Source organism: Pteropus alecto, unplaced genomic scaffold (genome assembly GCF_000325575.1).
Source record: "Pteropus alecto unplaced genomic scaffold, ASM32557v1 scaffold125, whole genome shotgun sequence".
Taxonomy (NCBI): Eukaryota; Metazoa; Chordata; class Mammalia; order Chiroptera; family Pteropodidae; genus Pteropus; species Pteropus alecto.
In genome coordinates, this window is record NW_006436888.1 from 762,782 (window position 1) to 788,111 (window position 25,330).

Here is a 25,330-nt window from a genome sequence, read left to right on the forward strand (position 1 = left end):
CCTCAGGAGGCCTTTTCCAACCGGGTCAGGTGATGGGTGACCCACGGCCGAACCTGATTCCCGCTGTTTCATCAAAGCTGAGCTAAAAACAGCCTCGCTTTGGCAGTGGAAAATTGAAACTCCCAGCTCCCTCTTAAGGCTTTTAAACAGGTCAGCCCACCAGAAAACCCAATCCTTCAATCTGGATTCTCTTAAAAAGTAGGGCAGGCCAATTATGTTTTACTGTCCTGAGCCACGTGGAGCTGAGAGCAGGGAAGGTCAGGCCATGGCGCCCAGGGCTGCCAGCAGATGGGAGACCGAGGAGCCAGCCAGCCTCTCCCATCAGCCTCTTTGTCAAAACAAAATTAAAATGCCTGGACTCTTGCTGGCACCGAGATCTCATCCAAGGTAATAGGTATTTATCTTAGTGTGTTCGGCTTTGGGCTCCATGCCACGGGGATGTGGAAACTGGAAAGTACCTCTGCTCTATCTTGCACATCTAGCACAGTGCCTGGCGTGTGGAAGTTAGTCAAGAAATAGCTGTTCGCATATTCATTCATTCATTCATTCATTCATTTATTCAGTGTATCATTACTGAATACCTACGATGTGTCAAGGCCTGTGTTGTTGGTTTTGGGGATACGGCTGTGAACAATACAGAAAAAAAATCACTGTCGTCATGGAGCTGATAGTCTAGGTGAGGGAGACAGACCATAACTAAAGCAAGCTTGGAAAAATTAGCACGCTGGTGGTTATATGAGTATTTAGAAAAATAAAGACAGGACAGGAATAGAGTGCTAGGAATGGAAGTGAGGGTTTAAATTTTAAACGGCAGGGTGGTCAGGAGAGGGGACATTCAGCAAAGACTGAAGAAGGGACGTGAGTCAGCCACGTGGACATCTGGGGGAAGAATGTATGAGACTGGCCATCACCGAACTGACATTAAGTGCCACATATTTCGCTACGCACTTTGACATCCGTCATCTTGTAAATTCCTTAGAACTTTATGAGGTGAACAATAGTATGTAAATTACCAGTGAAGTAACAGAAACTCAGAGACAAAGTCAAAAACAAGATCTCTTCTTCATGGGATTATGGTTTGTGTAAGGAACTTAAACAATTCAACAGCTATTTTCTTTTCATAGTAATAGAACCCCTGACAGCTGGACGTAAGGCTGGCTGAAATAAAGACCACATTTCCCAGCCACCCTTGCAGCAAGGGTGACCCCGTGACGATTTTCTGGCCAATGGGATATAAGTAGAAGTGTTAGGTAAAACCTTTGGAACCATCTTTACCTAAGGTCTCCTTCCCCTCCCTCCTTCCTACTGACTGAAATGTAGACCTAATGGCTGGAGTTGGAGCAGCCTTATTAGACCTTGAGGTGACCTTGAGAGTGGAGGCTTTGCAGAGCAGACATCAAGAGGGAAGAGGTCTGAGTCCCTGACACCATGGAAAGCCCTACGTGCCCTGGACGGGCTACATAGACCCTTAGGCGAAGGAAGAATCAACTTGCATCTAGTTTAAGACAAACTTATTTGTTTGTTTGTTTGTTTGTTTTTTTGCTGCAGGTATCCTAAGCTAATTCTCACTGATACAACTTCAGACAATAGAGAGTGGCTTTAGACTTCAGACAATGGAGAGGTCATTCCCTGGTTTGTATCTAGCCGCTACTTGTGGCAGCCGATTGCTATAATTTGGGAATCACCCGTAAAAAGGCCACATCATCAGCTTTCTAAAGAAAAGCCAGAAATAAAGATTTGTATATAAAATCTGATTTTTAAAAGTTTATCATTAATTTAATTGAAAACTTTTTTTAAATAAAAAAATTCAGTGTCAGTTACATAGAACTTGTTTACTGGCAAGCTTTGGCCTGTAAGTCTCTGGTCGGTGAGGCCCCATGAGAGGAAGGACTTACAAGGGAAATTGAACAGGGAAGGAAGGGGCAGAGCTGGGACCATTGAGTGCTCAGAGTCGATCTCGCCATGGAATAGTTGAGGTGGCAGCCGCTTGCGTGGCAAAGTCCTCACTCCGAAACCCATTGGGTTCAAGCTCCTGGACTGAGAGCCTCTTGGATCCTCACCAAGTCCAAAACAAAAACAGTCCTGTTTAATCGAACAGACACACACACACAGACACACACACCCCTTATCAGTGGAGACAAGGCCCGCAGAAGTGAGCAGTGGCTTGGCAGACGGGTGCCTTTGAATGGATGTGTCGCTTTCAGCTGAAGCCTCCGCCATCTGTTCCTTCTGCTAATTGCCATCATGAGGAGGAGATGTGATGGTGTCGAGAAGGTGAGAATGAGGAAGGAGCAACTGTCCACCCACCTGTGAGTTTGTGGGGGAGGGCCGGGGGCTCTCCCTCGGGCCCGCGGTGCTGTCAATTCACAGCTACACCGGCCCAGGGGAACTGGCCAACAGCTAGGGGTGGTGTGGCCTATAAGCCTGGTTTGGGATGAGCCATCTAGAGTTAACATGCTCCGCCCCTGGCTCTGAGGAAGTTCTTCTATGTGACAGGTTACCATTCTCCTGCATTCTTCAGACCTACTATGCGTACCTGCATGAAGATTATGGATGCCCAAGATGGCAGTGCTAAGGGCATGGATTCTGGAGCCTGGCTTTGAATCCCAGCTCCTCCACTGACAAGCTGTGTGACCTTGAGCAAGTACGCTACCACTCTGTGCCTACATTTTTCCACCTTAAAATTCGGGACAGTCCTATGGCGTGTCGAGTGGATTAAATAAGATAATACATGGAATGCACTTAGGACAGTTTGCCATAGTTGCATTTTCTTTTTTATCGCCATCGTTAGTATTGGTGTTTATGCATCTTCTGATCACTCAGTGCTCCCCTGCTGTTCTTTGAGAGGCCTGGGTAAGGATGTGGATTCACGCCCAGAGACTGGGTACGGGGAAGGGAAGGGATCAGGAGCTCCCGGGAGCATATCGCCATCAAGGCGCCAAGGAGTGGCTCCACTGGGGAGGTGTATGGCTTGGTGGTTAAGTGCACAGGTGGTGGCATTTGACAGACTTGAGTCAAATCTTAATTCTGCCACCTGCAGGCACTGTGACCTTGGGCAGTTTGTTTAACCTCTCCATGTGTCTCCTAATCTGTAAAATCACGTAATATAATGCCCACCTTCCAGGACTGTGGTGAGGGGTGAGATAATAGTATGGAGAAAGGATGGAATGTTCTTTCGCTGCCGATAGACCCGGTAGTGGAGGGGCGAGTGTTGGTCCTGAAAAACAAAATTGGCACGAACAAGACTAACCTTCATTGACTGAGAATGCACTGGTTCCAAGCACTGTCCGTTCCACCTCTGATCCTCATCGAACCCCAGAGGGGCGGACACTGTGCACATGGGAAATCTAAGACTCGGCAAGGTTATGTGACCTACCCAAGGTCACAGAGAGGGCACGATAGAGAGAGATGTCATCAGTTCTGCGAAGTAGAACAGAGGGTGGATGCTGTCCTTTAAAGTTAGCTGAGTGGGCCAGTCTGTCTACCTGTACCCACAGCACCTAGAACTTTGCTGGGCACATACTTTGCTGTCCCACATTCGTTGCTGAATATTAATAGATTCCACACAGCACTTGGTGTGTCTGGCACTGTTCTAAGCACTTTACATGCATTAGCTCATTTAATGCCCAGCAACCCTGTGGTTGTTACTATGTACTGTTACTGTATTATGTACTGTAATCATCTCCATTTTATAGCTGTGGAAACTGAGGCACAGAGAGGTTAAGTAACACACCAAAGATAACACTGCAAGATTGACTATTCCACCATCGACACAAGAGACACGCTCAAATCGATATCTTATCTGAGAGGAATCGGCATCCTGGGGAAGGACTCTGGCTGGGACTTAGGGACAGGGGTTATAGAGACCCGTTGATGGAATGGAGGGGAGGAGGTTTGCCCACTAGGCAGTAGAAGAATTGATCATCCCAGTGTTCGGGGGCGGAGAGGAGGAACCAGTAAAAAGAAGAGTCCCTGTGGAGTCCCGAGCAAGAGCAGGACCCTCTGAGCTCCTGAGCAAGAGCAGGAAAGGCTGGGCAGCTGTGGTGTCTGGTAGGCACTGGGGGGCCATCCCATCAAGGGCAGGAGGGTTCCCATTCATTCTTCAATGTCCAGCTTCGGAACTCACTGTCTGTGTGTCTGGCAGTGGCCATGACCATGCTGGGAAGGACGGGACCGATGACAGCTCTACTACGACAAAGCCCAAGGTCTTCTGGGCCTCCTGCCCCCACTGCTCTGCATTGCTGCCTGGCAAAGCCCAGGCCCAGTGACTGGCACAGGCCAAGGACCCCGGTTGGCCTCTGTCATACCTCTGTCTTGACTGGCTCTGGGTTTTGGTTTCCCATCAGGAGCTCTGTCTTCCAGTAAGTGAGCCTGAGAGGCAAGCAGAATCCCCTGCAGGGGAGCATGGCAGAGCTTTGTGTTTCGGACCTAACAGACACTGAGTGACTCTTCTGTGCCAGGCACTATGCTGGGAGCTTCTACATAGGATCTCATAAAAATATTACGTGTTTCCATCCATCTGGCCATCCATCCATCCATCTATCCATCCACTTATCCATCTACCCAACATCCATTCACTCATCCATCCAAGTGTTTCCATCCATCTGGCCATCCATCCATCCATCCATCCACTCATCCATCTACCCAACATCCATTCACTCATCCATCCAACTATCCATCCACTCACTCATCCAGCTACCCATCCATCTAACATTCATCCATCCATCCATCCATCCATCCATCCATCCATCCATCCATCCATCTATCCATCCATCATCCATTCATCAATTCTACATTGAATGCCATGTTCCACTCAATAGCACGTGGGGTGATTACTAGAGAGACAACGGTGGATAAGGCAGGCATGATCCCTACCCTCATGGAGCTTACTTTCTAGTGCTCCAGATAGTGATAGGACTAACCACATAAATACGTGTCTAATTAATAGTGTGATGAGTCCTATGAGACATCCACGGTGCTACTGGAGTTGACTGGGAGGACCTGACCAAATTGCACTGAAAAGTCAGGAAAAGCTTTCTTTCCTAGGAAGGGCCATGTAAACAGAGGCGGGAAGGAGGAGCGGGACTTGGCAGGTGAGGCAGTGGGGAAGGGCAGGTGGGGAACCAGGCACAGGGAACCAGATGCATGAAATGCCTGGTGGAGCGTAAGAGTGACGGTCACTGAAGACGGGAAGGGAGGTTTGGGGAGTGAGAGGCAGTGGTACAGGATGTGGACGGCGAGGCAGGGAGGGGTCGGGCTCTGCAGGCCCCCTGGGTCCTGTTACCAAGCTTGGTTTTTCTCCTAGGAAGAATGGCAGTCACCGAAGAAATTCGGGAGGATGAGGGCAGAGGCAGGACACAGTTAGTCTGCATCTTAGCTCTGCCGTGTAGAGATAAGAGTGGGCATGGACCAACCAGCTAGGAAGCTACTGCCATGGCGTCAGATGAGAGATGCTGGCAGCTTGGTCTAGCTGGGGACCTAGAGAGAAATGAACAGTCTTGGAATCAATGCAGGAGGTGTGAGGGATGGGACACAGGGATCGATTGGATATGGGGAGTGACGGGGCAAGGCGCCCGGAGAATTTCTGAATTTCAAGTGTAAGCTGCTGGCTGATGGCCTGGTCCCTCCCCAAGATGAGCAGCAAGGAGCAGCTGAGTTCTGTTTGAGTTTAAGTTGCCTGAGAGGCAGCCAGACGGAAATGCTGAACAAGGGGCTGGGCATGTGGGTCTGGGGAGAACCCGGGCTGATGATAAAGCCCCTTGATGTAGGTATCACCATTCTCATTTGACACACGAGGAGCTGGCCTCAGGTTACACATGTGCCCGGGTGCCAGGCCTATCTCCAAGGAGGAAGACATCATCAGACCCTGGATTCAAGTGCAGCCAGGCTTCCTGGCCGGAGCCAGAGTTTCCCTCTTTTCTTGGTTCTGGGTGGTTCCAGGTGGGCCAGCTTGTGTTGGCTTAGAGACAGCTGTCAGCCGACAGTGGCATCATCTCCATGGGTCCCAGTGATGGTGGCTGGATCAGGGCCAGTGCTCCCTGCTGCTGAGATTCCTCACTTGGTACTTCCACACTCCCTCCATTTCGCTCTAGCCACAGCTCTCTGGCCACACCGCCTGGCCTTTGCCTCTGCTACGCCCTCCCCCTGGAACACCTTCCTCCTGTTTTTCCATCTGGTCCTCTCCCTCTTCTCCACCAATCCTGGTCTCTGATAGACCACGTAAGCCCCTCATCCTCCTGTACCTCTGTCAGCTGGGCCCAGTAGCTTCCACTGGATTCCTGGGGCCCTCAGTACACACAGCCTGCTTGTCCAGACCTCCCTCCCTGACCAATACACACACAGACCAGCCGGAATTCCCAGCTGCTCCCCCAGCCCAATGCATCATTGGCATTCATGGGAGTTTGTTGAGAAGTAAGACTGTGTAGAGGTGAGGACCAAGGCTTTGGCCTCACACCACCCCGGCTGGGTCGCAGCTCTGCTCCAAGTCATTCTCTGTGTGGCCTCAGGTAAATCCCTTTCCTTCTCTGACCCCGTTTCCTCCTCTGCAAAGTGGCACTCATGAAGGGTAGCCCCTGACAGCTTATCATGAGGACCGAGAAAATCCACGACTACGAGGGCCAGAGCAGAGGGCCCAGCCCACAGCATTGGTCATACACACTCAAACGTTAGCACCATTATTATTATTAATTAGGCATGAATCGTCTTTCTACAGAAAGGATGACCTTCGCTAGTGGCCAGAGAATGAGTCAGATCTCTAAAGTTGGAATCGAGTCATGAGAGGAACAGCCAGGCTGGGCTGCAGGAGGAGGGTTGAAACAGATTAGATAGGGTCTTTGTTTAAAAAAATAAATCGCTGGGCTACGTTCATGAGGAAGGCAGATGCATGAGAATAGGTTTATCAAGGTGGTTTTCAGTTCCACTGTAATTTAAAATAAATAAGTCAATTTAATGTTTATAGAGTGAGTTATGCCTTATTAGGGACACGGTGAGCTGAGGAAACTTGGCCAAGGCAAATTTTGAGAAATTGGCCCGGGCCGCGAGAGTAATTACAGCAATGCTTTAGTGCACGGTCTTGCCCAATGATATTTTCATTCCGTCTAATTTATTAGTTTATTAGCTTTATGGCGAATATAGAAAGTTATACCACAACATGGGCCTAATTTGATCAGAGCCAAATGTTGACGTCCTCCTGAGATGGCCGTCATAAGGAAGAGACCCCTGCTTCAAAACGGTCTCCAAGATGTCCAGAAAGACTCGGGACAGAGTTCCAGGACCCCAGGGCCTGGGGCTGTGAGTTAGAAAGACAGCGGAGGACAGTGGTCCGGAACGCTGTCTGGTTTTAAATGCCAGCTCCTCTGCTTTCTGGTTGTGGGACCTCAGGTACTTAGCATGCCTAGGTCTTGGTGTTCTCACCCGTAAAATGGGAGCAATAGCAATTTGTCCCCACATGGTAATTGAGAGCCCTGTGTCACAGAGCCTGGGCCAAATTGCTCATGTCTCTCCCTGGAGCCCAGCACTGTGCCTGCTCGTCACAGGCATTCGGTTAATGGTGTCGGATGAATGTGGACATCCACCTAAGGTGCTAGGCACACAGTCATCACTACCCTCCTATCACGTGTACATCGTGCCGGTTCCAAGAGCTTTATTAACTCATTTAAGACTCACGAGCCTTCTACAAAGTAGGTACTATTATTGTTATCACCGGTTTAGAGGTGGGGGAACTGAGGCACAGAGAGGCAGTGACTTGCCTGGGGTCCCACCGCCAGTACGTGGCAGAGCTGGGATTCAGATGCTCCAGGGTGACTCTATCCTGTCTGAAGTGTTCCTCATGTTTTAGCTTTATCATTCAAAACAAAAATCCAGTTCTATGACACTGTGTGGGAGCCCGAGCTGTCCGTGAGCTGGCTGGTCCTTCCCCTCCTTAACCTGTCCCCACCCCAGGCCTTTACTCCTCTATCCAGGTGGTCCCGTCGCTGGCTCCGCACAGCACTTAGTAGGTCTTCTTGGTTCAGTAAACACCTTGGAGCCCCTTAGCCTGCCCAGCCCAGCCCTGGATAGCAGGGGCATAGGCATCAATAACAGAGGCTCTTGCCCTCAAGAAGCCCATGCCGAATTCCTGAGCACCTACTGTGTGCTAGAGCCTAAAGAGGCAAATGGAGATATAGAAAGGAAGAAGGAAATGGTGCCTTGCACATGGCAAAAGGGACTTCGCAGATGTGAGAAAGGATCATGGGATGGGGAGATTATCCTGGGCTATTTGGGTGGGCCCAGTGCAAACACAAGTATTCTCATAAGAGGGAGGCAGGAGGGTCAGAGGCAGGGGCAGAAGCAGAGGTTGGAGTGATGCCATTGCTGTAAGGGGCCACAAGCCGAGGAATGTGGATGCCTCTAGAAGCTTCAAAAGGACAAGAAACAGATTCTTCCCCTGGCGCCCCCAGAAAGAAGTCAGCGCTGCTGACACCTGATTTTAGCCTCGTGAGACCCATGTCTGACTTCTGACCTGTAAAAATACTAAATTTGTGTTGTTTTAAGCCACTAGGTTTATGGTGCTTTGTGACAGAAGCAATAAGAAACCAGTACAACAGCGAACACTGATGGAGTTAGCTCCTGCTGTGCTAAACCCTAACTAAGCGTGGTCCCATTTAATCTCCCAAGAGCTACCCCTGCCTCAGCAAGCTGACGCTCTTACCCCCATTTTACAGAGTCAGTTAATTCATTCATTCGACAAGTATTTATTGACTGCCCCAGACGACTTTCCAGGTGCTGAAGATGGAGCCGTGGGCAAGAGACAAAAGGAAACTTGATTTCTAGATGGAGAGACATCAAACAAGCAAGCATGTTTTATACAAGGTGGTCAGGGAAGGCTTCTCTTAAGAGGTATCATCTGAGCAGAGACCTGGATGGACCAGAGGAGGGAGCCTAGGTGGACATCTAGAATGTTCCAGGTAAAGAAACTGATCAGAGACCTGTGACACTTGTTCACGCGGGTTCGAAGACTGACTCTGACACCCCTGAGCCTGCAGACTTAACCTCCACATCACGCGATGAATCAGAGTCTGCGATGAATCAGAGTCTGTCCGGCATGAACAAAGTGCACAGGAAGCAGAGGCGGGGCCCATTGACTTCGGCCTGAGCAGAGGTCTCAGGGCCTGTTCCCTGGTGGGGCGTGGATGACTTTAGTCTAGAAGGATGGGGAGGGTTTCGTCAGGCAGAGGTGGTGGGTACTGGTTCTGCAAGGTCAGGGTGTGGGAAAGCATGGCAGGTGTTTTAAAGAATGGGGGTCGCCCTTATGTCTGGGCCAAGGGTTGGAGCACAGAGGACGTGGACCACCCGGAACTCTCATATCCCACTCGGGGAAATACGAAAGGGGAAAAGCACTTTGGAAAACTGTTAGGCAGTGCTGTGGATTGAATCACATCTCCCCGAAAGATGTGTGAAGTCCTTACCCCCGGTACCTGCCAACGTGGCCTTACTCAGAAATAGTCTTTGCAGATATAACTAAGCTGATCTGAGGTCACACTGGATTGGCGGGCCCCCATCTAATGTCTGGCATCCTTATAAGAAGAGGGTAATGTGGACACGGAGACACAAACCCGTAGAGGGTGGACGCCGTGTGAGGATGGAGGCAGAGACACAGCCGAGGAACGCAAGAACTGCTGGCAACATCAGAAGCAGGGACAGGTGGAAAGGGACTTTGTCCTGCAGCGTTCAAAGGGAGCGTGAGCCTGCCGACGCCTGATTTTAGATGTCCAGCCTCTAGAATGGTGAGAGAATAAATCTGAGCCACCTAGCGTGTGGTATTTTATTATGGTGGCCCTGGGAAACCAACACAGGCACCTCACGAAAGCATTCGCCTTCCCTATGCTCCAGCAGTTCCTCTCCTGGGGACGCATCCAAGAGAAATGAATGCTGATGTTCAAAGCAACTTTATTTGTCATTGCTCAAAACTGCTGGCAACATCCCAAAGTCCCTCTACAGGGGAATGAATAAATAAACTGTAATAAATCATGCAACAGAGTACTCTACAACAATGAAAAAGGATGAGCCGCTGACAGGTGCAACCACATAGACAAATCTCCCAGATGTTATGCGGAGCGAAAGAAGCCAGACATGGCACATGTTTCTATCCGTGTGCAGAGCAAGGAGAGGAAAAACCCGTCGAAGTTGATTCCAAAGTCAGAATCACGTTTTCCTCTTGAAGAAGGAAATCTTCTGAAATGCTGGGCAGTGGGTGGGCACCAAGTTACATGCATGTGTAACAGTTCTCTGAACTGGGCCTTTAGTTTAAGCACTTTCCTGTGTCTCTGTGATACCCTAACGTAAAAAGAAAATAAGTAGGTAGGGACCTCCCAGCAGAGAGCCTCAAAAGTCTGGCAGAGGCATCTGGCATTGATTCTGCTGGTCTCCAGGGCCTGAGGATGGGGAATGTTTAGCAGAGGACGAGGTGCCTGCTGCCATGGGAAGGACTGGGGCATTTAGTAGCATCTAAAGAGGATTGATAATGAGTCCAGGGGCCCTCTTGGCCCATCAGCAGTTAGAGCAGCTGGCAGGGGCTCCATGTGGCCCTCGACACCCCAGATCGGAAGGCTGGCATCACTGCCTGGGCGAGCGGGGAGGAGCAGCAGGGAGAGCTAATGGTGCAGCGACGGCCCGGGCTGAGTCTCCCCTGCCAGCCTCTCCTCATCAGCTCGCTCTGCTGAGTCCCATGCCGTTCTCATCAGCTTGTTCTCCCAGGGTGCCCTGGTGTTTACTCCATCAAACCCCAGCACCTCTGGCTGACTGCTGTGGGGCCCAGAGCTCATCGTCGCCGCCTCTGCTGGCACACTGCAGAGACAAAGAAGAGTCAGGCCTTCAGCAGCCAGCTAGAGGCGGTGGATGGAACAGCCAGCCACTCAGGCAGGACTGAGCCCCCTGTAGCAGGAAGTGTGGCAAAAGGGCTCAGAGAGGCCAAGTGATCTCCCCAAGGTCCCACAGCGCTGAAGGGGCAGATCTGGCTTCCCTACTCCTGTCTGCTTAACCCGAGAGCCTGGCCCCTTCTTCCATATGCCCCAGGCTGCCTGGGTCCAAACCTTGGCTCTGCCTCTTGCCATATGCTTAACCTGGGGCTAAGCACCTGCAGAGATGGCTCCAGACAGCATTTCTGAGCACCTTGACTTGAGCTCTGGCCGTTCCCAGCTGTCCGATGCCACTGATGCCTGCTTAAAATCCTGGGTCTGCCCTGAATGCTGTGTGGGTCTTGGGCATGGATTCGGGTTCTGCTGGGTCCATACACCTCACAGGATCATCTGGGCCATCTGCCTGCCTTCCCATCATACTCACCTCCAGACAGAAAAGGAGGCTTCTGCCCTTTGTCTGAATCCCCAGAGGAGGGTCCCTGGGGGAGGTGGGAAGTGGGGAGCCAGGCTGTGGGGAGACACCGAGTAGTCAGGCTTGTCAGGTGGGTGAAGGAGGCGGTAGGGCAAGCACCGAGATGGAGGTGCCAGGTGCTGGGCCTCTGACCCCCCAGGGAAGAGCTTACAAAGCAGGTTACCACTCTCCACAACTGCCCCCAGACCCAGGCTGCTTGCCAATACCCTCTCTGCATCCCTGGCATACGGCGGCCTGGGCATGGAAAGGCCCTACCTGCATGCCCTGGGCTATCCAGCCCATCCCAGGACTCAGCACACTGTCCTGTAACTGTCTCTTTACAGGTCTGTCTGGGCCTCAGTTTCCTCATCTATAAAATGGGGCATGGGACACAGCCGACCTCGTGGGATGTTGCAGGACTCAGCTGAGACAATCCATGTAAAACGTTTAAAACAGCGTAAGTGCTTAGCTAATAGAAGCTTTTCCTTTGGGGAGAGTGTCTGGCTTTTTCATGCGATCATGTCACCCAGCTCTTCTTATCTGGCCTCTGGCTCATTGGAGGTGCTCAGAAACGGTCGCTGAATGAATAAATGAACAAAATGTCCAGTGATTCCTTTCTCCGATCACTCCTGGCAAATCTCTAGGCCAGAATGGGGGCAGGAGGGTCTCCCAGGGGAAGGGTCCAGGACAGGGACCCCACAAAGCAGAAGGGAAAGCCAGATCCTTCATTCATTCTTGCGTTCTCTCTGCACTCCCTCTGTGCTGAGCTCTGGGATGGGTGGGTGCACACATAGTCCCCGCCTCTAGGAGTGACGGGCAAGGGTGATGACAGAGGCTCCTGGGACCACAGGAGCAGGTCAGGTGTCCCTGCTGGGCATGTAGAGACAGACTGCAGACTCCAAGAATCACTGACCTTTCCCCTGCATTATTACTATTATTGTAATTGTTTTTGTTGTACATTATGGAATAGACTTTCTCTCTTACAGAAGAATATATATTAGAAGCGCATTATTATAAGCGAGTACCTGCGATTCAGCTGTCTTTGACTCAACACCGCTACGTGCTAGACATCAAGCATTTTGAAGATAAGAATTCCTACAACTCTAACCACAGCCTGCGGGGCTGAAATCGTCATTCTTTTCTCACCAACGAAGTAGCTGAGGCTCCAAGTCCTGCCCAGTGTCTCCACGGAGAGCGTCTGGCAGGAGGGCAAAACGTAGCTCCCTTGGCAACACAGCCCAGGGAGATGGGGAGGTCATCATCTCCCCATACCCCAAGTCTGCTGAAGTACTTACAGAGCAGGGGCTAAGAGCCTGCGTCCTGCCTCTGACCTCTCACACAGCTGGTGGGTTTGAATCCTGGCTTGGCCACGTCCTGGCTGTGTGACCTTGGGCAAGTCACTTAACCTCTCTGAGCTTCACTTTTCCCCTACAAATGGGAACGGGAATAGCACCTGCGTCGTGAGGATTTATGAGTCAACGTGTGTAAAGTGCTTACAGCAGGGCATGGCACACGGTGAGATCTTGATAAACCCTGGCGTTAGCATTATTATTGGTGCTCAAATCTCAAGGCTCTGGCTCTATCACCACTCTCGTAAGGAAGCAAAGGTCCAGGGAAGTTAAATTAAAGTGTCCGAACACCCCTGGCAGGGTTGGTGAGCCAGGGGGAGAGTTATGACTGGTTTAAGTCCTGCGGTCTCCACAAAATACTCAACGTACCCAGGAATATTAACTTAGCAGGGAAGAAAACAAAAGACACCACTGTACAAATGCCCTGTCGAAGAAGAAAATAGGTAATCAATTAATCAAGCCTCCCCAAACCTCCCCAAATAATAATTAGGAGTGTCACCTCAGCTCACAGGGAAATTGCCACAGCAAGGGCGAGTGGCTCTCCTGAGAATCCAAATACAACACGCAGGATCGACTGGCGCCGAGGACGGGTGCCTGGCTTGTCATGGAACTTGGGGCACTTGTCTCCAGACCTCAACCCTGGCTGCACGCGAAGCCCAGTCACCCTGAGGGCCAGGCCCACCCCCTGTTCCCCTTGACGGTATGGCGAGGAAGGGGCAGATAGGAGCAGAGCCGAGAGCGCTGCCCGTCGCCCGGTGCCTCCTCTCATTTTTGCGATGGGTAAAAGGGAAACTGAGACTCGGGGGAGTTGAGTGACTGGGCAAGTCACCCTGCAGCTTCACTGCAGACTCAGGACTGGATTCTAGACCCGAGACCCCAGGGCTCTTGGCTGAGTGTTGGGCGGTGGTCTACTAACCCGGCCCTCTGACTAGGAGTTCACTTATCCACATCAGGAATATTTATCGGCCACCCATATGGAGGTGCCTGTTATCCTTCTAGATGCTGGGGTAACAGAGGAGAGCTAGAGAGAATCTAGGTGTCAAGGGACCCGGGTGGACAGAGAAAGGACATAAGCTGTTAGGAGCTGTGAAGAAAAAGATAACGCTTGACTGGACATCAGGAAGCCTGGGCCCTGGCTTCTCTGTTGCTACGGGACCGTGTGACCTTGGGCGAGTGGCTCAACTTCTTTGCTTTTTGTAAAATGAGAAAGACCTCCCTACCCTGCAGCCTGTGTGGTGTTGCTTCATCCCCTCGGTTGCAAAGAGAGATAACAGGTACCTATTTGATGCAAAAGGCAAATGAATGGCCCACCCGACCTTTGCTCCTTTATCTCTAGCAATGGCAAGTCTGGGGTGACTCCTTTTCCTTGACTCAGCTCTGCAACAACCTGGCGATTCAGCTGGGAGCTCCTCCTCATTCATCCATCCATCCACCCACGATCGGAAGCTCGCTCGGAGCTCTGCAGTGCACTCACATCTCCTGCTTTCTCCCAGCCATGCTTTTTTTCGAGGACCTTTCGCTCACCAGACTCCCTCCTCCCTGCCATCCTCCCTCAGTCCCACCCAGTCCTTACCTCCCAAATCACAGTTTCCTTCTGAGGCAAAGAAGATTCTCCCAGAACCTGGGAACTTTATTAGATTGCAAGAATATAGTAAAGAGGAGGTTTGAATCACCCAGAGCAGATTCTAATGTGAAGAAATACTATAGCGACAAATACTTTGTTCTGAACTGTTTACTAAATTAAGTCTTTCCCGGACATTTTTAGCCTTCAATTTTTTTTAATACCAGCGATAAAGTAGTCGCGTAATTAGTAATAAAGCTGACAGCCGGTTACTGATTTTTTACTTAGAAGGAAAAAGATTGTGTGTGTGCATATGTGTGTGTGTGTGTGTGTGTTTGTAGATAATTTCTAACAGCTCGCGTTTTCTGACTGCAGATATATAAATTATTTGCCATCTCAGCAGCTCTGTCCTGGGAACTGTGGTGGTGGGGAGCTGCACTGAGCTCCGGGAGTAGAAATGACCCCCCACCTAGGAGTTAGAAGTTGAGATTTAGTTCCATGGCTGACTTGCTGTGTGACCTCAGGGAAGTCGTCCACAGTCTCTGGGCCTTTGTTTTCCCATATGGAAAATGAGGGGAGCGGCTTTGGTGAGGCCCGAAGACTGCTGGCTGCACCGTCCCGAGTGTGGAGGGGACAGTGACTTTACATGGCATCTGTGTGTTGCTGGCTCCCACATTTGTATCTGACCACAACATCTCCCTTGCTCTGTGTTTTGACCGATCTGCTTGCTCGAGTGTCTAACAGACATGCCTCACCTGGTCCAGACAGGACTCGTGAATCCTGCAGCCCACCCCCAGCCCGAGCCGGTCCTCACTGGTCACCCCATCTCAGGAGGGAAAACCCCTCCACCTAAATGCTGTGACCATGGCCCTGGAGGTCGCCGTCAACTCTCTGCTCCCAAAGTCTTTTCCCATCCCGTCTCCCCCCCCGCACCTCCCTCCCGGCCAGCCCATCACCACCTCCCCTCCCTGGTCTCCCCGCCTCCACTTTCCTATTCTCCCCAATAGGTAAGGTGGATCTTTTCACTACACACAAATAGAAACAAGACCAACTTCGATGACTCCTTATCACTCCTAGAATATAATTCAAACTCTAACACCCAGAATGTTCTCCAACAGTGGTTCTCCAACTGGCCTGCAAAATGGGATCACCTTGGTCGATTTAAAAAATTAAAACCTGTGCCCCCACCAGCCCTGCAAAGTTCCCACAAACTGGCTGGGGCGTGGCGGGGGCATCTGCACAGACCCGGACAGCAGCACGGGCTCTCCTGGGAGACGGCACTCGGGCCCCATCCCAGACCCCCTGAACGAGAATCTGCATTCTGACAAGGTGCCTCCCGTGCACCGTCAAGTTCAAGAGGCCTGCTTCACGAGACCTGGCCTCTGCCGATTTCTCTCCTCCTCCCGACACTTCTTGCGAGATTCCTCAGCTCCCAGCCCCTCTGAGCTTCTTTCTATTCTCAGTTGGCACGTGAAGCTCGGCGCCGTCTCCAGCCCTGGCTTTCTCCTCTGCCGAATGCGCAGTCCCTGGTCTTTGCCTGGCTGCTTCATCTCACCACCCAGGCTGCACAGAACCCCCTCTCCTCACTCTCCCTATTTTGCTAGCACAGCCCCGGGAATGTCACCTCCACGGGGACAAGGACCTTACCTCCCTTGTTTACACCCGTGTCTTGACGTCTATGATTAACAAAGAAACACTTCTTAAATGGCAAATGTGGAATTAGGGCAAGCCCTTACCCGAGGTGGCTGAAACATGTCATAGTACATGGGACACGTATCAGAAGTACCTTCTCCTCACCCTGCCAGGTAGCTGCCTGACCTTGGCCTTGCAATTCCTTAGAGCTGATTCTGGGTGAAGACACTGTCTCCTGAAGCCTTCTGATAACAGGCAAACTGCTACCCAGAGGAGGGAACGGGTTGCTACAGAGACCCACTCCCCACCCCCCACCATTCCATCAGTGCGGGGGCTCAGCCTTGCTGGGGAGGCCCCCCAGGGAAAGAAAGTTCCGCCTGATGGCGAAGCTCTCCCAGCTGATAAGCTAGTCACTTCCTCTTTCTGGTCTGAGCCTGATCCTGGTAGTTAAGATCTCAGATCTGTACTTCATGAAATTATCATTAGGGTTTAAGCTAATGATGGATGTGAAAGAGTTTTGCTAAATGTTTGAAATAATAATTCCACATTTGCATAACCTGTCAGCGCATTATTTAACATATCTCTACTGAGACCCTGTGCTGGGCCCTGAGTCCCCAGAGATGAAGAAAGGAGGGTCCTTACTCTTAAAGGACAAGACTTACTCTCGGTGAATGGGGGCCACAGGCCGGGGACACTCCCTATAGTTGCAATACCCCAGTGTATCACCAGAGGGCAGCAGACAGCTTTGCAAACACTTCCCTCCCCAGGGGAGAAAGACTGGTGAGAGAAGGGAGCGGTCTGGGGGTCCCAGAGGCCTCCGCGTGGGCCTGGGGGCAAATGGAGAAATGGGGCAGGTGAGTGGAGGAGGCTACTCAGTAGCAGCTATGGACTCCACAGAGCACATCTCAGTCCCCTGCATCAAGGGTCTCCAGGAACCCAAGACCCAACCGTGGAGAAGTGCCCCTGACCCCTGCCCTCAACATGCAACAGGGACCCACTGGATGATCCTGGGTCTCTGGGGCCTCTGGAACCATGGGATCCAGGATCTGTGCTGCTGGGAGGATCCTGGGGCACAGGGGGCCTCCAAGCCAAGAGATGCGAGGATGTGCAGGGAGAGAAGCAAAGCGCCGTGTGAGCGTGTGCACGTCTGTGTGCACAGCAAGAGAGGACAAAGCCCACGCGACGCGTGTGAGCTTGCGAGGGGGAGAAGTCAAGAGAAGAAGAATACTGGCCTAAGAAAGGAAAACCACAGAAGCAGAAGGAAAGACTGAAAGTCGAAGGACAAAAGGAGAAGAGGGTTGGCCTTCAGGGGTGGGAGTGAGGGGACTTAGGAGGAGTCCCCTGGGGGAGCGCCGAGGACCAGCCTGTGCAGCGGAACTGGGCCATGGAGAAGGAAGGTGCCCTCCTGGGCTGCTCGTGGCCATGGCGGGGGCGGCATTCGTGTGAGCGGGTTGTCACCTGGACTAAGGAGAGTGGAAATTTAATGCAGCGTGCTCCCGGAGCACGACTGATTCTCGGGGGGGCGTAGTGGGTGGGGGTCAGTGAGGACCATGCCAGGGTATTTGAACTGGGCCTGGCAGCACTACTGAGCTCCAATACGGCCGAGAAGGACAGGCAACTGCTGGAGAAGGAGGAAAGTGGGCATTGAGACGTCAACGGGAGGAGAAGGGTCGGGGAGAGGGTGCAGGCGTCAGGGGCAGGTGGAGAGTTGGGGAGCCGGGGAGGGCGCCCCACTCATGGGGACATAGGCAAAGCAGCGGAAGTGTGTTAGGGTAAATGGGTTTCTCAGCAAGTCAATGGAACTCATGCTGCCAGCTGAAGTCCCAGAGACTCCTTGAGTCCCGCTCCTGGGGCCTGGATGGGGCATCACTTGGTCTCCTTGGCCAGGGCATTTGGGGGCTTGGAACTGCCAGGCAGTGGCTATTTGTAAGGTGGTGACTGACTCTGGAAGCTTCCTACCTGGAGGCACCAAGCAACTCGGGCCAATGATCCAGCGTGGAGTGTGTGTGTGTGTGTGTGTGTGTGCACGCGCACGAGCGTGCTCACATGCAAGTTTACAACAGGATTAAGACACAAGGTCACATGCCTTCACTGAGTCACTTGAGCTGCCAGTTCCTGGCATGGGGTAGACACTCAATGACTGCTGAATGAGCCTGCACTCATTGGTCCAGGGATCTAATATGGCTCCAATGGCCCATGGAATACCACAGCTTGTGTGGGAACCCAGGCCTTACCATGCTCCAACAGTGTGACCTTGAACAAGCGACCACACCTCTCTGTTCTTCCCTGTCATCATCTATACAACCGGATTCGATAAGTCTAAGATCTGCACTCCACGGGATGGTCATGAGGGTTCAACCAGATGAAGGATGGGGAAGAGTTCTGCTGACTGCTTGAAATGATAATTCCACATTTGGATAACCTGTCAGCCGATTGATTCAACCAATCTTTACTGAGGCCTTGGGCTTCCATCATAGGCCCCGTGAAGAAGGGAGGGTCCCGCCCTGACAGACACGACCCAGAGAGGAAGGCCGGGAGCAGATTCTGGTAGTCTCCGTAGAGCGCTGCCTGCAGCCCTGACAACCGGGGGTGAGGGCAGAAACTCTCCCTTCTCTAATTGGTGCTCGGGGCTGGGAGGCCCAGGACTGGGTCCAGCAAGGATTCCGGTTCAGAGAGCACAGGCACACTCTGCCTTTGGGGAGAACGCCTTGGTCAGAGAGTTATAGACAGGGCACCTCGCTCTCAGGCCCCCACCCCCTAGTCAAGGCCTCACTTCCATGTCAACTGTGCCATTCTTCTGATAGCTAGTGGTAGCTGGACACTGAGGGTGGCTCAGGCTTTGGGACTGGTCAGTGCCTGGGAGGTCACTCTGAATTGGGAGGTCACTGGCTGGTCCAGCTATTTTGTCAACTTCAACACAAATGGGTCTGGCCCCGGGGGGCTTAGGGCAATCATCTGTCAGCCACTGGCTGCCAGCAGCAACTAGAATTATCTGTGCCTTGCAGCTTCCTGATGAAATCTTTGGCCAGAATCTGCACATCGTAGCAGATGGAAGGTGCTGTGTGAGCAGAGCTTTCCAAATCTCACTGCCAACATCTTTACCTGGAAGACTTTTTAAAAGACTGATTTTCCAGGCCCTGTTCCAGAGCACTTGAATCAAATTCTGTCTTGGTGGGGCCCAGGAATTGGTATTTTAAAGCAATATCCAAGGTAATCTTAATGCAGGTGATCCAAGACTGGCTTGCAGTGTAGACACCACCAAGGGTGGCTCTTTGCTCAGGTGACTAACTTGCAGCCTGCTCAAAAGTCCCCTTGTGGCTGGGAGGAGAACTGCAGCCCTCGTTTCTGAAACATCCCTTGGTTTAGAGATGGGATCCTGGCTCCCACTTGGAAGATCTGTAATGTTCAATTCTGATGCAACTAAGAAGCGAAATTTGTTATGAATAAAGTGCCGGAAAGAGCTCAAGGTTATTCTTCCAATGTCGTTACAACTCTGGCTCGTTTGAATTCCTGGGTGATTTCTGGGTGGAAGAGAGAGAGGCATGGGTGTGCAGTGTGTCAAGAACTGGGTGCAACCTCGATTGTCCATTCCTATGGGCAAGGCCTGTGTTTGTCCTGTTGTCTAGTGCCTAGCACCAGCCCAGCACATAGTAGGTATTTGGTGTGTGTTTACTGAGTGGTCAAATGAATGGACAGATGGCTGACCATTTCGTGAGCAAGCAGCACGTGCTGTGTATATGTGAGGAAAAAGTTATTTGGTTCATGATAACATGCAGAGGGAGGAAGGAGCTGTGGGGCTCAGATTTTGAAGTCAACGAGGGTCAGATGGCATTTTTCTTTGCAAGAAGAGAGACGGTGAAGAGTTTGCCCTGTGCGCTAATGAATGAGACTCAGAAGGGACACTTAACTTTTCCAAGAGAAACAAACCTCTCTGCTCTTTGGACCAGACAGTTCATGTGTGTTTAAAAACCAACTACATATTTTTTCGTTTGAACAGGTTCCAGAGGGTTTCTCCTTCGAAACCTATGTCTGCCTGCTCGGAGTGGCCTCGTCAGGACGTAAGCACTGCCTACCCCGCACCTGGGTTGCACACACAGTGCCCTCCACCGAGAGAGAGCATCTGCTCCTGCTTCCTCTTTGTCTAAAACCTACTTATGCTCTAGGGCCCCTTGAAATGCCACCTTCTCCATGATTTCCCCAGTCTCTCCATCGCTGATTCATCACGGCGTTATATCTGAGTCTTTCCTATGACAGCTATCACTTTATTACTTGAATTGTTAGCTATTTATCTCCGTGTTTTATCTCCCCTTTCTCTCCTTTCATTCCACAAATATTTATTGTTCCTCTCTAAATGCCAAGTCGGTTCTGGGGTTACCGAGATGAAAAGATATAGCGCAGCCTTCGGAGGAGCTGATAAGCCAATGCGGGTGGGGGAGGGGCAGGCTGTAAACTCCGTGGAGGCAGGGGCTCCACCTTCGCCCTCGTGGGGTACGGTGCCCCCAGCTCTGTGCCTCAGATGCAGCAAAGAAATGCTCGACATGCGCGCTGTCGAGTGAATGCGAACGGCTGCATCTCAAAGTAATAAAAGAAGTGGCATTTCTTTCCCGGCCCAGGATCCCCCTGGCTCTGTTTTCATTTACTTGCTTTCTCCTCCACCTCCCTCCCCTGATCTGTATGAATCAGGAAGGTTTAACTGTGCACTCACATTCTCCACGAAGCCCCCAGGCTCCACCCCATCCACCCAGCTGTTCGCAACCTCCTTTAGCTTTCGAGGATGGCGCATGCTCACAAGGTCCCCAGTCGGAAATCAGACGCCGCTGAGAGCTGGCTCTCCGGCCACACCTTTGCCGCCTGGCACTGCCAGCCCAGGTAGGCATCCAGCTCCCCCTCCCAGCTTCACTCAGCTTTGGAAACTAAGTCCTGAGGCCCGTGAAGAGACTTCTCTCCCTGTCCCCAGACTCCGAACACTTAGTGTCAGGGTGCTTTGTCCCCCTTCCCTGTCACTTCCGACCCGCCCTCCAGTCAGCAACCTGGGTGAGCTTTTCTCAACCAGGACGCTGAAAATAAATGGCGATTTACTTCCTTGCTTCCTGAACTCTGGCCATGCGGGTTCTCTGGCAGCTCCAAACCAGGCCAAGCTCTTTCTCACCTCAGGACCTTTGCACTTGCTGTGCCTTCTACCTGAAATGCACCCCCTACCCGCAACCCTGTCTGTCTGGCTTCTCTTTATCCTATAGATCCCTGCCGAGATGTTGTCTCCTATGAGAAACCTTATAGTACCCACATTACTCCCATCGTTCTCTGTCATATTACCTTGTTTCCTCCACCGCACTCATCACCAATTGCAAATATTTTTCTAAATATATTTTTACCGTCTGGTCTACTCACCCCTTAATCGTAAACCTCACAAGAGCAAGTCTGATTATGTCCTGTTCACTATTTTGTCCCTAGTGCCGTCCGTGACATATAGCGATTGCTCAATTCCCTGTGATGAATGAATGATGCAAATGTCGGGGGCAGGCTCAGAGGCCCGACTTACTCCTTCTTAGTTCATCTGACAGCAGGAAGTACTGCCGAGAAAGAACCACAGCCTCACCACTAACTCATCTATATTTACAAACCGACCACGACATGCATGGCGAAGGAGGAGGGCCGTGCTGGGCCAGGGGCTGGGGAGACGGTGGTGAAGACATCGGACCCAGTCCTTGTCATCACGGGACTTCTGGCCTAGTCAGGGAGGAAGACTTTGAACACCTAGTGTCAGGGCAGTACGTGTATGAGGGGAAGTACGCTGGGGTATATGACCCAGTGTGGGCAGTCAGGACTGGCTTCCTGGAGGAAGCGCCCTTTGAGCTGAATCTGAAAAGATGAGTACGGCCTTGGCAAAGAGAGGTGGGCAAAGTGTGCAAGGGGCGGGAGCACACTTCCCCCTCGAGTCTAGATTTCCCTCACCGCCAAAATAGGGCCAGTGGGACTTGCCTGGTGCTCTTCATGACACCTGGAGCGGATGGAATGAGACAAGGGACTGCCTAGGGCTATGGGAAATGAAAGGCACCGCGTTTGTGGAGTAGGAGAGGTTGAAGCCAAGAGAGTCATGGCTGCTATCTGGGGATAGCCATGTTCTGCAGGGACCAATGAGTTTTGCCCACACGATCATCCCCTCTCCAATGGGGTCCATTGGTCCTCTTGTACCTGTGCCCAGCCTGGCGGGACAGGTGAATGGGGTGCGAGAGGGCAGGTGTGGAGGGCAGTGGGTGTGCAGGAAGCCAGCTTGTGGGACTGTCACCCGTATCATACCTCCCCATTTAGGAGGTCCTTGAGGAGCAGACCCTGAGACAAGGATTGGAGAGCGAGTGGTTTATTTGGGCCGATGTCCCTGGAAGCTGGAAGGGGAATGGAAAATGAGCAGGAAGGGAAGAAAGCTGACTCAGGTGCATTATGGAGGTTCGGGGGAGGCTGCTGAGTCTCAGTCCTGCTGGGGAATTCGGCTGTGGGGGGCTGGGAGAGAGGGACAGTGGAGATGCGGTACCCCCATCGGTCGTTGGCCAAGGCTTCTCCTGGGACGTCAGCTCCCTGGCACTCCAGCTGAGAAGGTCAGCCACAACTGCATCCTCACGCCCGGGCAGAAGCCCTGCCACCCAGCCCAACCCCCACACCTCCGGGAACCCCACCGGCGGGAGGAAAAGCTCTGGGAGCCCCTGGGGTTCCTCTCGGCTGCCAGGAAACTGCTCTCTGCCAATTCCTGATAATCTCCTCACCCTCCTTTTTCCACTTTCCCCAGCTGAAGAGGAAGCGGCTCAGACAGCTGTGGAGCTGGGACTCTCTCGAGCTGAGATGCATTAATTTGTAAATATCTTCATTTATATGTAAATGTGGAGTCCTGCTCCCCGCCGCCAGCCCTGATGGGGCCCCATAGCCTCTAGAAGCAGCCCCTTCCAGCGAGGCTGCTCGGGTGTGAGCCGATTAGACTCCGAGAGGGTCTGCTCCCTCCTTCCCTTCCAGCGTGGCCTGCTCAGGGCTGGCCGCTCTCCCTCGGCGCTCTCTGCCTGGAAGGCCACCATGGGAACCGAGGCTCCGGGAGCAAGCGGGGAAGAGCACTGGCCACGAGCCAGGGCCGCTGTGTAACCTTGGGCAAGTCTCCTCCCCTCTCTGGGCCTTACATGGTGTCCGGGTAAGATGGGGTGGGTTTGGGGTCTGACCAAGTTCACGTCATTTTAGCAGGGGACCCTTGGGCAAGTCCCTTGACTTCACTGACTTTGACCCTCTCTGTAAAACCAGGGCTTGTAGCAAACAGCAAACACGACAGTGCCTGTGTTCAGGGGGCTGTTTATGATGATCGGATGAGGAAAAAATGCATAGAAGGAGGTTGATGAGATTTCGAAGAAGGTGGTGAGGTTTATTAATTAATTAATTTATTTTCCTAATGGAGAAGGAAGGGGAGTTTTTTTCTGGGCAATAATGGCGACCATGCACCGCTTAGCAAACGTGGCGAGACTTTATGTGACATAACTCGTCAGATCTTCATGAGGCTGCAGTGAGCTGCTTAATGTTGTCATTCCCTTCAGAGACCGAGTTACCACTCAACTCAAGATTACGCTAAAGCAAGGGGGTGATGCCAGGATTCGAACTCAGGCTTCTGGACTTAAATCTCACTTAAATCCCACAACAATTGTATGAAGTCTGCTGAGGACTGCCTGGAAGGCCACCATGGGAACCGAGGCTCCGGGAGCAAGCGGGGAAGAGCACTGGCCACGAGCCAGGGCCGCTGTGTAACCTTGGGCAAGTCTCCTCCCCTCTCTGGGCCTTACATGGTGTCCGGGTAAGATGGGGTGGGTTTGGGGTCTGACCAAGTTCACGTCATTTTAGCAGGGGACCCTTGGGCAAGTCCCTTGACTTCACTGACTTTGACCTTCTCAGAGTGTCAGGGCAGTAAGTGTATGCAGGGGTGGGTGGCAGCGGTGGGCTTCTGGGGCGATTCGAATGTGCACTTGCTGTGAAATTTATTTTTTATTACTATTTTCTTCTAAAATTTATTACTATTTTCTTCTCCAAAATGAGCTTTTACCTCCATTTTCATCTTGATTGTCCCTGGCTGGTCTTACGTGTGCTTTAATATTTTAAGGCACCCCAAATCTTCTTTAGGAGTGGGTGCAGGAGAAATCATAAATAGATGAGTGAAGACACCTGTGTGGCCACTCGTACATCTCTTTAGAGTCCCTTTGTATCCTCCTCCTCACCAGATTGTCCCCAGCAAGCGGCTGGGTCTGAGCTCCTGTCAGGAAGCCCAGAAAGGTCCTTCAGAGGGGAACCACACCCACCTTCTCTTCTTACAAAAGTGGGCAGGGAAGGACCACCTGCCAGAGTCCCTTTGCCAGCTACATGTGCTCTGTGCAATCTTAATCTATTTTCTGATTTTACCCACAGAGAAACTGAGGCTCAAAGGGCCAAGGAGCACACCCAGGGTCATCCCCACTCAATTTACAAATTTCCTCGTGCACCTGCTGTGTGCCAGGCCTTGTGCTGAGAGCTGAGGGTACAAGAGCTGAGGGGGAGCACGTGCTCTGTCCTTCTGATGTTCATAGTCACAGAGAGAAGCACGAGCTGGGTCTGGAGAGGGGCGCCTCATTCTCCTGGAGGGTCAGGCAGAAGGCGCTAAGCGGGAGTGTTACAGGCACCCCATGAAGCATCGTGCGTGCCAGTGTGTGTCTGCTGTAGCATCTCTCCGTGTGCCCAGTGCAGCCCAGTCACCCTCAAGCTTGGGAGTAGACTGCCCTTTCTGACGAGGCACCAAGCAAAGCAGTGGCTGTGTAGTGTGAAAAAGCATGCATGTGTGTGTGTGTGTGTGTGTGTGTGTGCAAAATTGTTCACATTCAGTGCCTGCGTGAAGCCATTCTTCATTAATGCAGCGAGCCCCCCTCTCATGTGGGGGGTGGGTCTTAGAGGAGTGGCTTTAGGGAAGATCAGATCTACTGGGGTGAGGTAGTTTTCCATGTGCGAGTAGTTGGTGGAGATCAGATCTACTGGGATGTCTAAAAAAGGCATCCAACAGGAGGGCCTGCTTGAGTTGGTTTCTGAAGGCTGATGAGTTTACCAGGTGACCAAAGGGAAACAGGCATTCTGGGAAGAGGGCCCAGTAAGTATAAAGGTCAGAGGGATAACAGGGACTGGGGCCTCTAAGGGAACGTGTGGGGCCGTGGGCGCCCATACACCCAGAGCATGGCAGGGCCCGGAGTGGGATCTGGTACCTTAAAGTCTTTGGAAGAGGAGAGGGGTAGACATATTAAGCCTCTCTGCCTCCAAGGACTCTTTCCTCCCCATCCTGCCTCTGCTCCTGGCCTGAGGGCCCCTTGTTTGGGGTCTGTTTTCCTTGCCAGTCTTGGGGCCCACGGGGAACATGTTGACTGGGCTTCTGAGCCAGGCAGAGCAGGTTCACATCCCAGCT

At 51.9% G+C, this 25,330-nt stretch overlaps 1 protein-coding gene across 1 annotated transcript in view; it reads right to left on the bottom strand.

The window, feature by feature from the left end:
* IGSF21 (immunoglobin superfamily member 21) overlaps positions 1-25,330 on the bottom strand; it is a 226,856-nt gene that overhangs the window by 46,216 nt on the left and 155,310 nt on the right.